This window comes from Schistocerca serialis, chromosome 1 (assembly GCF_023864345.2).
Source record: "Schistocerca serialis cubense isolate TAMUIC-IGC-003099 chromosome 1, iqSchSeri2.2, whole genome shotgun sequence".
In the NCBI taxonomy this organism is placed as follows: Eukaryota; Metazoa; Arthropoda; class Insecta; order Orthoptera; family Acrididae; genus Schistocerca; species Schistocerca serialis.
Genome location: NC_064638.1, coordinates 889,489,769 through 889,506,707, shown reverse-complemented (window position 1 = coordinate 889,506,707; position 16,939 = coordinate 889,489,769). Strand labels below are relative to the sequence as shown.

General features: G+C 44.8%; 1 protein-coding gene across 1 annotated transcript in view; it reads right to left on the bottom strand.

Annotated features, from left to right (window-relative positions):
• The window catches only part of LOC126411284 (matrix metalloproteinase-2-like), an 857,544-nt gene that overhangs the window by 364,276 nt on the left and 476,329 nt on the right, over nt 1-16,939 (bottom strand). The window lies entirely within an intron of this gene.

Sequence of the window (16,939 nt, the reverse complement as noted above, 5' to 3'; positions counted from 1 at the left end):
ACAACAACACGAATTTTGCAACGCACCCTATAACTGACGAGCAATTGACCACTACGCCATACCGCCAGTACTTTTGATAGAACCGCTAATTTTAAGGCTCTAAACCGGAGGTGCTCTTATCTCGATCGAACGGTCGATCGCTAAAGCCGTCGGCACACGGACCGTCCTGTCGAATGTTAACGTTGAGCGTGCCAAGTTCAACGTGCTGCTGAACGCTCAGGAACGATGCGACTTGTGCATACGGTACGTGGGCGCCAACGTGGTATACGCGATCGCAACGCACTCCAGCGGCAGTTGAGGGATGTTTCTAGTTCGTAAATCGCACAGTTAACTCGACGGGCGTTCGTAAAATTCCCACCTTAGCTCTATTAAAACGCACTTCTCCTCCATCGTCCACGAAAAGGAAAGTACCATGTCCAGTCAGTAAGGACACAGGCATATAAAAGTTCCATTACAAACAGTGCGTTACAAATTTGGAATACTTCTTCACATAAGATAAACATTATTTCATCATTTCCACATTTTAGTAAAACCTTTGCAACATGTGAATTACTAAGCGTAAAAGAAAAAGGAGCAAAGTATATTTATACAAGTAGCGCAAGCTGTCCTGTAGATTAAGCCAATCGAACAAAGTCACCCATTAAAAAAGGTGAACTTATGTTTACATAACATCAGATATTATCGTACATACTTATATTAAACTAATAATAAAGTATCAGAGCCTAATAAAAACGCGAATGTTAGGAAACAAATTTAGAAGTATCAAGACGCGAACCACCACCCCAACAAACAATTTTATACAAGACAAGGACGTTACTCACTACGCTAAATCAACATCAGTTCCGCTGCATCTAATCGTATTGTATTACCCCTTGTTGAAAACCTTAATCGTAGAAATGTTACTGACTGAAATTTAATTATAACAAATTGTACCAAGAACAATGCGTTTTGGGTGGATCTTCAGTGTGTTGCTGCTTTCAAATAGCCTACTCTCATAATACGCAAGTTACAATAGTTCTTTTGCCACGACTATGATATTTCTCATTATTTTATTGCAACGAATCACACACGCAACAACGGGTTTTGCAGTGATTCTCAATTTTCTGCTGCTCAGAAACGGCATATATACATATAGCCTTGCAATGAATGCCAATATGCCGCTTCACAACTCTGTACTGAAGGGAGACGGCGTGCGTGTGACGTAGGTGGCGTTGTGCCATCTGATTGGTCAACGCACAGACGCACGCTCAGAATATCTGACATGCCAGATACTGCTCTGCACGTTCTGAAAGACCCCCGAGCGTGCTATTCCACGCTATGACGTTAGAAACTCGGCACGCTCAACGCTCAACGTTCGGATGCACGGTCCGTGTGCGGATGGCTTAAGGCTTCATCAGTCGATCTTTTTGAAAATCTTTGTCAGAAATCTGTTTAAATCAGCTGTTTTTGTAAAATGCAATTCCACTGGCAAGGAGTGCTTCACACGGTATCTGTAGGCGCTAAATCTGATAACACTATCTCCGCCTCTTTCGTCTCGGTCAGCATTTCACCACTTCTCACGTTCGCGCCTAGCAACGGCCTTTCTTCCCGCACGGTGAGGTTACTACTCTCGTAATTTGGCGCATTTTGAGCAGGGGGTTGCGGTAAGCGAGGAGAGCGCTCAGGGTTTGCTGCGGGATAACGTATGGGTGCGGTGTGCTGTGCTGTGGTACCCGCGGGGGGGAGCGGGGCAACCCAGACAAGCTCCGCCTCCAATAGGCACCACAAACATCTGTTTTCGAGTTCCCACGAAACAACAATGAGCGTGACGGAGTGAACAACTCGATTTCAAAATCTAATTTCCTTATTGTCAAAAGACAATGAAGACACAAATGGTTTAAATGGCTCTAAGCACTATGGGACTTAACATCTGAGGTCATCAATCCCCTACACTTAGAACTACTTCAACCTAACTAACCTAAGGACATCACACACATCCATGCCCGAGGCAGCATTCGAACCTGCGACTGTAGCAGCAGCGCGGTTGCGGACTGAAGCGCCTAGAACCGCTCGGCCACAGCGGCCGGCACAATGAAGATAACTTTCGGAAATAAGTGAGTGTAAAAACCACCTTAACTTTGTAAAAGTGGCATCTTATCATCATTTTGGATCAACTTATCTATTTGAGGCAGCGTTCTCAACCATGAACACAGTGAAATCTAAGTGAAGAAATAAACTTACTGGTACTCATCTTTCACGCTGTGTAAGGTTGGCTCTAAAAGATTATAATAAACAAGCGGCTGATATGCAAAGCCAGGTATCTGAATAAATTTTTTCAGCGTTTATGATGGTGTATTTATTAATTTTTTCATCTGTAAACTGAGTGAGACAAATTTAACTTTTATTTGTTTTCTGCAGTTAAAATGGTTAATTTTGGTTACGATATTGTTTTTGTGCATAAATCTTCATGAATTTTTAGGTCACTAGATCTCTAAATGGAAAAAATTGTGCGAAGTAGATATTAAGCCTCCTTCTCCAGAGAAATGATTACTCGCTAAAGAGTATTCACTTCGGTGACTGGCTGTGACCCTAACCTACACCACCGTATAGACGGTTTCAAAACGGCGATCCCACAGCCACGGCGGTCTCCTCTAGTGAGCAAAGTGTAAAATTACTCATTTACCCCCGTGTGGTTTAGTTCAAATTTGTCTTGGATAAACGAAAAAAAAAGGTTCAAATGGCTCTGAGCACTATGAGACTTAACATCTGAGGTCATCAGTCCCCTAGAACTTAGAACTACTTAAACCTAACTAACCTAAAGACATCACACACATCTATGCCCGAGGCAGGATTCGAACCTGCGACCGTAGCGGCCGCAAGGTTCCAGACTGAAGCGCCTAGAGCCGCTTGGCCACACCGGCCGGCTCATGGATAAACGTTATTCTATTTTATTTTAGACTTTCACTGGCAGAATGTACGAGGTTTGCCGTGTTGAAGACATCGCCCAATGTACACTTAGGGCTAATAAATAAAAAAAGGCTCATGTACTTCCTAGCCTGGGCTAGTCTGACGATTTGAGGTTGCCTTCGGCACCTTACACGTAACTTTCACGGCTCATTTATTCGAACTGCTTCTCAGTTGACGGCACAGGGCTAATTGTATTCCATTCCAGAAAAAAACTGAAGGAGACCATCGGAAATCGATCCCGGGATCTCCGTGTCAGCAGCCGACAGCGCTAAGCAATAGACCAACGTCGGGCAAAATGTACACATCAAAAAAAGTTTTACATCATCCCGGTTCCCAGAGCTCCTGAAGATAGACGTTGGCTGTGGATATTGTATCACAGACGCAGTCACTTTGACTGTTCAGAGATGTCACTAAACCCGCCCAAAGATGTAAACAACCATTCATGAGCAGCGCCTATTAGACGGAGGAGTGGGACAGCTGATCAGTTCTAATCATTCCACCAGGAAGGAGGTACACGGCTCGTGTTGTCTGCAGTTTAACCATGCCTAGACGGTCAATATAGCGGTTCGATTGCGTCCGCATTGTTACTTTGTGCCAGGAAGGGCTATCAACAAGGGAAGTGTCCAGGCGTCTCGGAGTGAAACAAAGCAATGTTGTTCGGACATGGAGGAGATACAGAGAGACAGGAACTGTTGATGACATGCATCGCTCAGGCCACCCAAGGGCTGCTACTGCAGTGGATGACCGCTACCTACGGATTATGGATTGGAAGAACCCTGGCACCAATGCCACCATGGCGAGGTCCATCTTTGCAACAACGACACCATTCAGCGCGGTACAGATCGCCCCAACAACATGCCAAATTCACCGCTCAGGATTGGCATCATGTTCTCTTCAGCAATGAGTATCGCATATGCCTTCAGCCAGATAATCGTCAGAGACGTGTTTGGAGGAAACCCGGTCAGGCTGAACGCCTGAGACACACTGTCCAGCGAGTGTAACAAGGTTCCCTGTTGATTTGGGGTGGCATTATGTGGGGTCGACGTATGCCGCTAGTGGTCATGGAAGGTGCCGTAACGCCTGTACGATACGTGAATGCCATCCTCCGACCGATGGTGCAACCATATCGGAAGCATATTGGCAAGGCATTCGTCTTCATGTACGACAATTCGCGTCCCTATCGTGCACATCTAGTGAATCACTTGCTTCAGGATAACGACATCGCTCGACTAGAGTGGTCAGCGTGTTCTCCAGACATGAACCCTATCGAACATACCAGGGATAGATTGAAAAAGGCTGTTTTTTGGAAATTTGTGGTAATGTCTTATGGGACCAAATTGTTACTAAGCTTACGCACTACTTAATCTAACTAACTTACGCTAAGGGCAACACACACACCCATGCCCGAGGGAGGACTCGAACCTCCGACGGGAGGAGCCGCGGCGACCGTGACAAGACGCTTCAGACCGCGCGGGTAACCCGCGCGGCAAGGGCTGTTTCTGGACGACGTGACCCACCAACCACTCTGAGGGATCTACGCCGAATCGCCGTTGAGGAGGGAGAATCGGGACCAACAGTGCCTTGATGAACTTGTGGATAGTACGCCACGACGAATACAGGCATTCATCAATGCAAGAGGACCGTCTACTGGGTATTAGGGGTACCGGTGTGTACAGCAATCTGCGCCACCACCTCTGAAGGTCTCACTGCATGGTGGTACAACATGCAATGTGTGGTTTTCATGAGCAATAAAAAGGGCGGAAATGATGTTTATGTTTATCTCTATTCCAATTTCCTATACAGGATCCGGATCTCTCGGGACCGAGGAGAGGCCAAACTTTTTTTATGTGTATATTTTTAAACCGTTTATTGCTCTAAAATAAACTGAACTAACGTTGTACATACAGGAAGTTTAGACCGATCTCAACGATTATCAAAACATCTTTCAAAATATTTACGTAAGGCAAGGAATTAATTAATTAAGATCTAATAAAAAAGGAGATTAGCCGCTGGCATTTTGAATCTAGAAGCGCATAATTTTTATAACATCGTAACTGGTCTCAAGTTTTTGTTGTTGAAAATGTTGTGTATACTACCTAATAAGAATTTCATGTGGATTAGGAGAAAGTGAACATAAGATATGTATTATAATGATATGAATGATTTGTTCAGATTTGTTCTGATTTAAGTGATTCATCAAAATTTTTGTAATTAAGATGCATATATGATGAAATTAAACATGCAGTTTTCTTCTCTTTCATATGTAGTCTCAAAGCAGTCTCCATTTTAAATTTGTTTTCTTTGTAATTTTATATCATTTTTCCAACTATATTGTTCCATGAGATAACTATGGTTCTGGCTCAATGCTAACTTCATCGTCTTTTTCAGTTTTTAACCTGTCTCGAGACTCACTCGCAGGTAATTGCACATAGACGGTCCATGTCTCGCTTCTAGATGAGATTTGAGACTCCAATATTAGTCAGGAAAAGTCTTGAAGTTCTGCATATGGTAGCTTTGAGTTTGAGCTAGAAAAAATGCAAAATGTCCAAAAATAACGCAAAAGCATTATGTTATGCGACAGGAAAAATTTCCTATCTGGTCCCGGAATTCTGTCGACGTTTATCATATTTATGATGTTCCCTGTCACTATAGACAGCTTTTTACGCACATAGATTGTTGAATAGATTTATGTATGGCGTATTCGCTAGAACTGTGTACATTTCGCATAAAACTTACGGGGTTAGCCTGATTTTATATTACGCGGCCAAAGTTGCGTATATTTCGGTAATGACGTCTAGCCCAACGGCTCTAATATTTGTGGGTAAAATGTTTGTCCTGCACATTTCTTCAAACTTGTGACTAATTTGTCTATGGATATTTGATCGCCACAGTATGCACCAAAGAAAGCATTTAACGTACCACTGAGGTCATTAGAGACAGAATACCTGCTCGGACTGGACAAGGAGGGCGGAAGGATCCATGCACCGTTTCCTTGAAACGCCAACCAAGCATTCATCAGAAGTGCTGTTGTAAAATTATAGGAAATCAATCAGCATGGTCTGACAGGAACCTGACTCACTCTCCTTCCGATTGTGAGTCGTCAGTGTTAAGCTGTGTAGAAGCTCACGTGACAAGTGACCAATAAAAACTGCGAGAAGACATTAGCAGAATTGCTGCAGGGGGACTGACCCACGTTCCTCCTGAATATGAAAGTGTCTTCATTTGTACGACACTTCGCTACGGCAGAAGACTAAGGCCATTCAGGTCTGCAAAGACGTGTCACGAGATCACAAATAATTGATTCGAGTGCAACCGACCGGACACGGGATTTAATCATGAGCTGTCGCCATAGATATGGGGTACTGCTCCCACTGTCTGCCAGCCAGAGACTCTCGCCCTCAGCTGGCTGTGAACTCCGCTCACGTTTTCTTTTGTGCAGAATACCCCGCTGTACCAAGGCCGCTTCTGTGTACAATAGGCTCGTCAGTGCAGACAAAGGCTTGTAAAATGGCGAATTTCCGGCGAGCCTCTATTCACTCAGGCCTGCAGTACTGGCCGATTTCATTAGAAACACAGCAGGTGTGAACACCACATTCTGGAGAGCGTTACCGAATGTCGCAGTCGGTGTACGTCAGGAAGCGTCCCGGTTGCTGAAAACTGGTCCCAAGAGACAGCTCTCCGCTCATGCACTCTTCAAGCTGTATCAAAACCATTTTGTTACAAGAACTTTCCGTTCACTTGATGTATCCGTTATATATTACTTCTTCATTTTATACTTCAGAGAAAAATTAAAAGTCAGTTTATTTCACGCCATAGCGTGTGGCAGATATACCAGATATTGATTTTGGGGGCGTCATTTTGTTTTCGTTCTCTCCGTACACTAAAATGTTTTTTTTTTTTTTTTCATCAGTGTAAGTCGTATATCAACACAGTCTTTCTACGTAAATTTTCATGTCATCATTTTTTCGGATCAGTAGATGTCCTTTTTCATCTCTTTCTATCTTACACTAATTTCCTCATCTTCAGATACCCGTCGCATCTAATATCTCCGACACCATGTCGTACACGCTCTAATCTTTGCGCTCCGGTGAACTTCAGCTTTGCTGCAGCTTCTAACTAGAAGTACACTGTGTCTCACTGGCTTAATCCTCTCAGGCTTTGTATTAAGAGAGGCATAAGAGCGAGGCCATTAATGTCATGTATGGTACGGCAGCTTCAGAAAGAAAAAAGAAAATAGAGAAACAGTGCTAATATTTATTCAAGGAGGAACTCAGAACACTATGGATAGTTACCCAAGACAAATCAAAACGGACATGCAGATGAGATAAACGTTCATGCAAAGTAGCGGTTCGGACTTCGCGAGCCACACCCCCGAAATAAAACATGGAACTGTAAACGCAACGAGAGAAACATGTAAACTTGAATGACATGGAACGATATCTTTATGAAAGAGTCAATATATCAATTTTTGCCGCTGTTAGTGAAGTCACGCAATGCAACGACATTTTATGAGACAAAAAATTTAGAATGTTGTTAGTAAGGGAACTAAATGACCAATGAAAATGAGCAAAACCCAAGCACACAGGACGAGTCTTATTAACGTTTAAGAAACCACGAAACGACGTGAATGAGACCGAGACAAGTAATTTAATACAAGACACGTTGTGTGGTCTTCAGTCCGAAGACTGGTTTGACGCAACACTTCACTTCATGCAACTCTATCCTGTGCGAACCTCTTAATCTCCGAATAACTATTGCAACCTACATCCGTCCGAGTATGCTTACTGTATTTACCTCTTACTCTCCCTCTACGATTTTTACCCCCCCCCCCCCACACTTCATTTGCTGCATTTTTATATTTTTTCCTTTGATCAGTGAAAAATCAATATATCTTGTGTTATCCAAGGACATATACTAGGCCTTGTCATGAAACCTGAGTCCCACGTGCTAAAGTCGATTACGTAGGCCTGGAGTTGCACCGACGTGAATACTTGGGCTGGACTGGGGTGAATGGGTGGGACAGACAGATAGGCTCCGCCGCTGCACGTGCTGCGAGTCACGTCATGCGCTGACGTCACATATGCAACATTTACCATCCACTTTTAGGGTATTTCCGGACATTTGCGATCCCATGTGTCTTATATTAAATTACTTGTCTGAGCGACATTTACGCCGCTTCGGGGATTTTTAAATGTTGGTAGGAATCACCCTGTATATTGGCTAAACATTCACGGAAACAGAGAATATTTTGTTTAAGTATTCTGTTGATGGAATTTTTTAGCTGTGGACAACGGGATAGTTATGCTGTATGGGTCGTGTGTGGCGGAGACACACTTCCGCATACGGCACAGAGTCTACTCCAACCTGCCACTGCAACAAGCTGTCTAGGAACAGCTACAGTCACTTGACGCATGCAGAGAGAAAAGGGGCTGGTGGCAGGACACAGGGTGGGACTGAGAGCTGGGTAGGGGAGTAGTTAGCTGCGTGTCCCGCGGCCTGGACCGGACGGCACACAAAGGCCTCAGCGGGCGAATCGCCAGGCGGGTCACGTAGGCGGGCGCGTCGCCGCCTTACAAGGCAGCCGCTGGCTCTCCTGTCCGAGAGACACACGGCTCCTCTCCCTGTATCTGCAAATTGCCGCCGCTTGTGAGATGAGCGGCGCGCAGGGGCTCTGCAGACAACAGCGGGAGGGACGGGACCCTCTCCCTGTACAGCTTCCTCAACTTCCCAGTTACTAATACACGGCAACGACGGTAGCGTTGTATAGATGAGATAATACACTACTGGCCATTAAAATTGCTACACCAAGAAGAAATGCAGATGATAAACGGGTATTCATTAGACAAATATATTATACTGGAACTGACATGTGATTACATTTTCACGCAATGTGGGTGCATCGATCCTGAGAAATCAGTACCTAGAACAACCACCTCTGGCCGTAATAACGGCCTTGATACGCCTGGGCATTGACTCAAACAGAGCTTGCATGGCGTGTACAGGTACAGCTGCCCATGCAGCTTCAACACGATACCACAGTTCATCAAGAGTAGTGACTGGCGTATTGTGACGAGCCAGTTGCTCGGCCGCCATTGACCAGACGTTTACACTTGGTGAGAGATCTGGAGAATGTGCTGGCCAGGGCAGCAGTCGAACATTTTCTGTATCCAGAAAGACCCGTACAGGACCTGCAACAGGCGGTCGTGCTTTATCCTGCTGAAACGTAGAGTTTCGCAGGGATCGAATGAAGGGTAGAGCCACTGTTCGTATCACATCTGAAATGTAACGTCCACTGTTCAAAGTGCCGTCAATGCGAACAAGAGGTGACCGAGACGTGCACCCCGTACCATCACGCCGGGTGATATGCCAGTATGGCGATGACGAATACACGCTTCCAATGTGCGTTCACCGCGATGTCGCCAAACAAGGATGCGACCATCATGATGTTGTAAACAGAACCTGGATTCATTCGAAGAAATGACATTTTGCCATTCGTGAACCCAGGTTCGTCATTGAGTACACCATCGGAGGCGCTCCTGTCTGTGATGCAGCGTCAAGGGTAACCGCAGTCATGGTCTCCGAGCTGATAGTCCATGCTGCTGCAAACGCCGTCGAACTGTTCGTGCAGATGGTTGTTGTCTTGCAAACGTCCCTATCTGTTGACTCGGAGATCGAGACGTGGCTGCACGATCCGTTACAGCCATGCGGATAAGATGCCTGTCATCTCGACTGCTAGTGATACGAGGCCGTTAGGATCCAGCACGGCGTTCCGTATTACCCTCCTGAACCCACCGCTTCCATATTCTGCTAACAGTCATTGGATCTCGACCAACGCTAGCAGCAATGTCGCGATACGATAAACCGCATTCGCGATAGCCTACAATCCGACCTTTATCAAAGTCGGAAACATGATGGTACGCATTTCTCCTCCTTACACGAGGCATCACAACAACGTTTCACCAGGAAACGCCGGTCAACTGCTGTTTGTGTATGAGAAATCGGTTGGAAACTTTCCTGATGTCAGCACGTTGTAGGTGTCGCCACCGGCGTCAACCTTGTGTGAATTCTGTGAAACGCTAATCATTTGCATATCAAAGCATCTTCTTCCTGTCGGTTAAATTTCGCGTCTGTAGTACGTCATCTTCGTGGTGTAGCAATTTTAATGGCCAGTAGTGTAGATAGCGGCGGAAGTTCCACGCGGCTTTTCGGGCATGATGCTGTTATACACCGATTGCCAAAGAGACTGGCATAGTCAAAATGGCTCTGAGCAGTATGGGACTTAACTACTGTGGTCATCAGTCCCCTAGAACTTAGAAGTACTTAAACCTAACTAACCTAAGGACATCACACACATCCATGCCCGAGGCCAGATTCGAACCTGCGACCGTAGCGGTCACGCGGTTCCAGACTGTAGCGCCTATAACCGCACGGCCACTCCGGCCGGCAAACTGGTATAGTCATGCGTATTCAAATACAGAGATATGAAAACAGGCAGAATACGGCCCTGCGGTCGGTAACGCCTATATAAGGCAACAAGTGTCGGGCGCAGTTGTGACGTCTGTTACTACTGTTACAATGGCACGCAGTCAAGGTTTAAGTGAGTTTGAACGTGGTGTTATAGTCGGCGAACAAGCGATGGGATGCAGCATCTCCGAGGTGGGAATGAAATGGAGATTTTACCCTACGACCATTCCATGAGAGTATCGTGAATATCAGGAATCCGGTAAAATATCAAATCTCCGACATCGCTGTGCCCGGAAAAAGATCCTGCAAGAACGGGACCGACGACAACTGAAGAGCATCGTCCAAAAGTGCAACCCTTCCCCAAATTGCTGCAGATTTCAATGCTGTTCCATCAACCAGTATCAGCGTGCGAACCATCCAACAAAACATCATTGATATGGGCTTTCGGAGCCGAAGGCACAATCGCGTACCCTTGATGACTGCACGACACAAAGCTTTACGCCTCGCTGGGCCCGTCAACACCGACATTTGACTGTTGATGACTGGAAACATATTGACTCGTCGGACGAGTCTCGTTTCAAATAGTATCTAGCGGATGGACGTGTATGGGCATGGAGACAACCTGCATGTCAGCAGGGGAATCTTCAAGCTGGTTGAGGCTCTGTAATCGTGTGGGGTGGTTCAGTTGGAGTACTATAGGACCCCTGATACATCTAGATAAGACTCTGACAGGTGACACAGCATCCTATGTGATCACCTGCATCCATTGAAGTCCATTGTGCATTCCGACATACTTTGGTAGTTTCAGCATGACAATGCTACACCCCAAACGTCCAGAATTGTTGCAGAGTAACTCCTGGAACACTCTTCCGAGTTGTGCACTGCGTACAGTAGATTGAACAGATGGTAGGGGATGATTGTTCGTATCAGCTTGACAGTGCACCCTGTCATAAAGGAGCATCTATGAGACAATGGGTGGACAAAAACATTCCTAAAACGGAGTGCCCTGCGCAGAGTCTCGACCTGAAGCTATGTATCATTTTTGGGATGAGTTAGAACGTCGACTTAGCTCCAGATCCCAGATTCCAACTTCAGTGCTTTCTCTGGTTTCGGCTCCTGAGGAAGAATGGCTGGCGTTCCTTCGTGTACATTCACAGACACCTCATCGAATGTATCTCCAGCAGAGTTCAAGCCGTTAGAGTCTAAGGGCGGACACACACTGATAAATGTCCAGATACTTTTGATCAAATAGTGTACAAACAACTTTATAGAAGTTGACGCCGTAGCGATTTGAACATGACATCTGTTTAACCTGTAATCCATCCACGATAAATCGTTTTAAGCCTTTCTGATCTTAGTGTACGCCCAGTAGTAGGACACGCCGTAAGCCAGAGCTGCTGGTGTGGCCTGGCGGCAGTGGGCCTTGATTTACGGGTCCACTTCGTAATTAGCCTGGCCCGCCTCGACGCGGCGCGTCGCCCGTTACGGCAGGATTAAGACGCGATCAGCGGCAGTCGGCCTTGTTAGGCCATGCTGGCGCCGCGGCTGCGTCACGGTGGCGCCCGGCGCCCCTCTCTCAATGTCAGGGAACGCCAGTGGCTTCCGAACAGGGGGTGAGCACCCTAAGCCAAGCGCACCCACACTCTACCACGGATGAAAACTGCGCATGCTCGTGATGGATTCCTAGCTGTGCATTCCACACCATTAAATGCGTATTTCCGCGTATGGATCAGTCTTAAAACTTTCCCTGCATAAACCGGTGTCTTGTATAAATATTTTCTGGAGATTTTAAACCATAATCAAAATGCCATCCATTGCAGGTATCGTCACAAGGAGTCTTCTAAATTCACACAATAAAAGGATGACAGCCAAAAACAGTTCATAAGCCAAGTAATGGTGCTAAACTGTTCGCTTTGACCCTGTGCCCATTACACATGTTATACAAATGGAGTTGATATCTTAATTACTGACGACGCCTTTGGCATAATTGTTTTATTATTCTCCATTGCATGATGTAATTTTAGAAGTTTTACTTCTGATGAAGGTATATTTATATGTACCGAAACCTTGGTCAAGAATTTTAATAAAAAATTTTTTATCCTGCAACTGTTTTTGGCTGTCATCCTTTTATTGTGAAGAATTTTAACAGTTGCTGCTACAGCCATGTTTAAAATCTTGAAGTTTTCTAAATTGTAAACTTCTACTGTCAATCGCGAAGGAATCTACTTGTCAGGTTACCTTCAATTCAGAAGGCTGTTGCACTCAGCGACTGTTACATTGACTTCTAAATAATCGGTTTCAGCTAAATTTTATTAGCAGATCTAGTTTTCGGGTAGAAACTAGCCATTCTCAATGCACTATCATATTTGATCAATGCATGTAATACCTGTTGGTCGGGTTTCATCCACAGTTAATTCAATACTGTAGTATCCATCTGCGTTACGTGCGATCATATTTATGCTGTCGTTTCACTTTAAATCGCTCCATCCGAAAATTCCCAGATATTTTATTGATGTGTCTGCTTCCAGTGTTTGTTGTGAAATTGTGTAATCATACAAAAGTGCCTATTTACGAGGAATATATCACATTTCTCTATGTTGAGGTGCAACTGTCAACCAATGCACAGCACATCTGTCCTCTGAAGGTATTCCTGGAATTTGCTACAAAGTTCTAACTTTGGAACTTGTCTACATACACTGACGGCTAAAGAAAATGGAACATTTGCCTAATCTCGTGTAGGGCCCCAGCGAGCACGCAGAAGTGCCGCAACACGACGTGGCATGGACTCGACTAATGTCTGAAGTAGTGCTGAGAGGAACTGACACCATGAACCCTGCAAGGCTGTCCATAAATCCATAAGAGTGCGAGGGGATAGAGATCTCTTCTGAACAGCACGTTGCGAGGCATCACAGAGGTGCTCGATAATGTTTATGTCTTGGTAGTTTAATGGTCAGCGAAAAATGTGTTCGTATTCTTCCGCATTTAGCGTTTACTCAAGCGCAATAAGAGGACCACATCCTAATCACGAAAAACACTCCTTCGTACTTCACTGGTGGAAGTACACATGAGCCACGCGGAGTGGTCGCGCGGTTAGAGGCGTCACGTCACAGATTGAGCGGTCCCTCCCGCAGGAGGTTCGAGTCCTTCATCGGGCATGGGTGTGTGTGTTGTTCTTAGCATAAGTTAGTTTAAGTAATGTGTAAGTCTAGGGACCGATGACCTTAGCAGTTTGGTCCCTTAGGAATTCACACACAGTGGAACATTTGAAGTACACATGCTGAGAGGTAACGTTCTCCAGTCATTGGCCTAATCCAAACCCTAACGCCCGACTGCGTCTAGATATAGTGTGATTCACCGCACCAAGTCATTCATTTCCAATTATCCAGTGTCCAACGGCGTCTCTCTTTACGCCACATCACGGGTCGCTTAGCACTGACTACAGAAACGAGTGGCATATGAGAAACTGCTCCACCATTGTACCCCATTTTTTTTTAACTCCCAACACACAACATCGTACCAGCTGGACTGGTGGCAGCACTTTGAAATTCACGAATGATTCCTTCTACAGATTTCATGGGTTTTTGACAACGATTCTCCGAAATGCTCGACGGTACCTATCCGTCCGAATATGAGGTCTGCTTGGTCTTGGTTTAGCTATATTTGTTCCTTCGCGTTTCACTTCACAACTTCTGCCCCGGTAGCTGAGTGGTCAGCGCGACAGAATGTCAATCCTAAGTGCCCGGGTTCTGCTCCCGGCTGGGTCGGAGATTTTCTCCGCTCAGGAACTGGGTGTTTGTGTTGTCCTAATCATCATCATTTTATCCCCATCGACGCGCAAGTCGCCGAAGTGTCGTCAAATTGAAAGACTCGCACCCGGCGAACGGTCTACCCGACGGGAGGCCCTAATCATACGACATTTATTTTACTTCACAACCACGTCACTAAAAATCGTCTTGGACAGCATTTGAAGATTTTCCATGAAGACTATGTTGTTTATTCTTGTTAGAAGCTTGTAAAAGATATCGTGCATGCCGTCGTTTGTTCGTGTTAGTTGTACAAGAACTATGAAGAGGAGGAGTGTGGAAAGTACTGGATTAACGGATGTAGTTCTCATAAGTCAGGTACACTGAACACTGAGAGACCAAGGAAGTAAATTACAGATGTCTAAACAAAATAAATATTCATATTTGTCTCCAGATTGACGTGTGTTTATCTAGCAGTCATTGCATAATAGCATAATGTGTGCTCGAGCTTAGCATACGTTCTGCAGTTCGGTACACTGCCTCTCACTTCAGTGATAACGACACTGGACTCACATTCGGGAGGAGAGGGCTGAATTCACCGGCCACCACATCACTTTTGGATATTTTTCAAGGTTCCTTTAAAACACTCAAGATGAATTCCGCTATGGTTCCTTTAAAATGGTGGCAGGCAACTTGCTGCCCCGTCTTCAGCTCTATGAATTTATAATCAGTTTCTAATAACCTCGTAGTCGATAGGATGTTAAACCCCAATTCTCTATTGTAGTTCTCTATAATAATAACAAAGACATTTAAAATCATGTATAAATTTTTGCATAAAATTTCATGTGGAGCAGTTGTCGTTGTTACGTTTGGAGGGAGCTGGCGCTTCACGCCTGTTAGCAATATTCATTCTACGTAGTCATAGGCTTCGTTATTACTCTTTGACGGGAGTACAACGCAGTTATACTGTAGGTCAGAAACACTATGAAACGCTTGTGAGGGTGTTGCAGGTCAGATTGTGCCGCGAAATACTTATAAAAAAAATTCTATACATTGCTCCTGCCGGCCGGAGTGGCCGAGCGGTTCTAGGCGCTACAGTCTGGAACCGCGCGACCGCTACGGTCGCAGGTTCGAATCCTGCCTCGGGCATGGTTGTGTGTGATGTCCTTAGGTTACTTAGGTTTAAGTAGTTCTAAGTTCTAGGGGACTGATGACCTCAGGAATAATTCTCAGAGCCATTTGAACCATTGCGCCGCTTTCGTGTTAATTAAGATTGAAGTTAGCCTGTCGGGCAGTTGCGCGCTCAGAGTTAAGCGGCCCGCAGAGACGGTGTCTCTAAACCTGTATTTAATTTGGTTTACTAAAACGGAAGAAGAGAGCGATACTAAAATTGGACATGGGGCGTTAGTAAGAACTGAATCAGAGTCAAAGGCAGAGCAGTCTCTTGCGCTGTCATCATCGCTATGATAACAACTGACTAATTGCATCTGGGACTGCTTGAATTTGTGCGCGAAACGCCCCGATTGGCTAACTTCAATGCTAATTAACTCGGAAACTGCGCAACGCGTCGATTTTTTTCTTCACAATTATTTCTCAGCACAACCCACCCGGCAATACCCTTACAAGCTTTACAGACTGTTTCTGACCACTAAATGTACGGGAAGTACGGGATCGTGAATGAAAACGTAAAACGGTAGTTTCGCTATAATTATTGGTTTCGACACTCGATGTCCCACTTCCAACACCTGTCACAACACGGAGAGGAAACCACACGCACGTAATTAATAATCTTTGGAAAGTATGTCACAAATTACAAAATTCTATATGATGCCTTCTGCAGTGGACTACATTAGTCACTGATGCGTAAGAGGGAATGAAGGGGAGGAAGGAGGAGTCGACAGCGACCGAAAATTAATTATTGCTAGTACAATGGTGAACGTGAGTGGAACTTAAATTTGTGAGTGCTGTGTTCATAAGATTCCTGTCTTCTGGTAGTGGTAACACTTATTATAATTGACGCTGTCTTTAAGCATCTTGTAAAGTCATCAGATGATCAAAGGCAGCTGTGAAACGATTTACACAAACTATATGTATGTTGAGGAAAGTGGCAATTAACTTTAATCGATAAAAAGTGTGAGGTCATCCACATGAGTTCTAAAAGGAAACGGTTAAATTTCGATTACACGACTATCGTGCAAATCTAAAGGCTGAAAATTGAACTAAATACTTAGGGATTACAAGTAAAGTACGAGTAACTTAAATTGGAAAATGTTGTAGGGAAGGTGAATCAAAGGCAGTGTTTTGTTGGCAGAACTCTTATAAGATGGAACAGATCTATTAAAAAGAATGCATACACTACGCTTGCCGGTCCTGTTCCAGAGCACTGCGGCGCGGTATGGGGTCCTTACCAGATAGGACTGACGAAGGACTTCAAAGAAGTTCAGCTGGTTTTATATTATCGTTAAACAGGGGAGACACCATCAAGGATAAGATATGCGAGCTGGAGTAGCAAACATTGAAACAAAGGCATTTTTCATTACGACGAGATATTTTAACAAAATTTCAACCACCACCTTTCTCCTCCGAAAGCAAAAATATTTTACTGTCGCATAGCTACATAGGAGGAAACGATCATTGTAACGAAATAAGTGAAATCAGAACTCATTCGGAAAGATTTAAATGTTAGTTTTCCCGCGTGTTGTTCGAGGATATAACGGTAGATAAATAGTCTGAGCATGGTTCGGGATGAACCATCTGCCAGGCATTTGATTGTTTATTACAGAGCA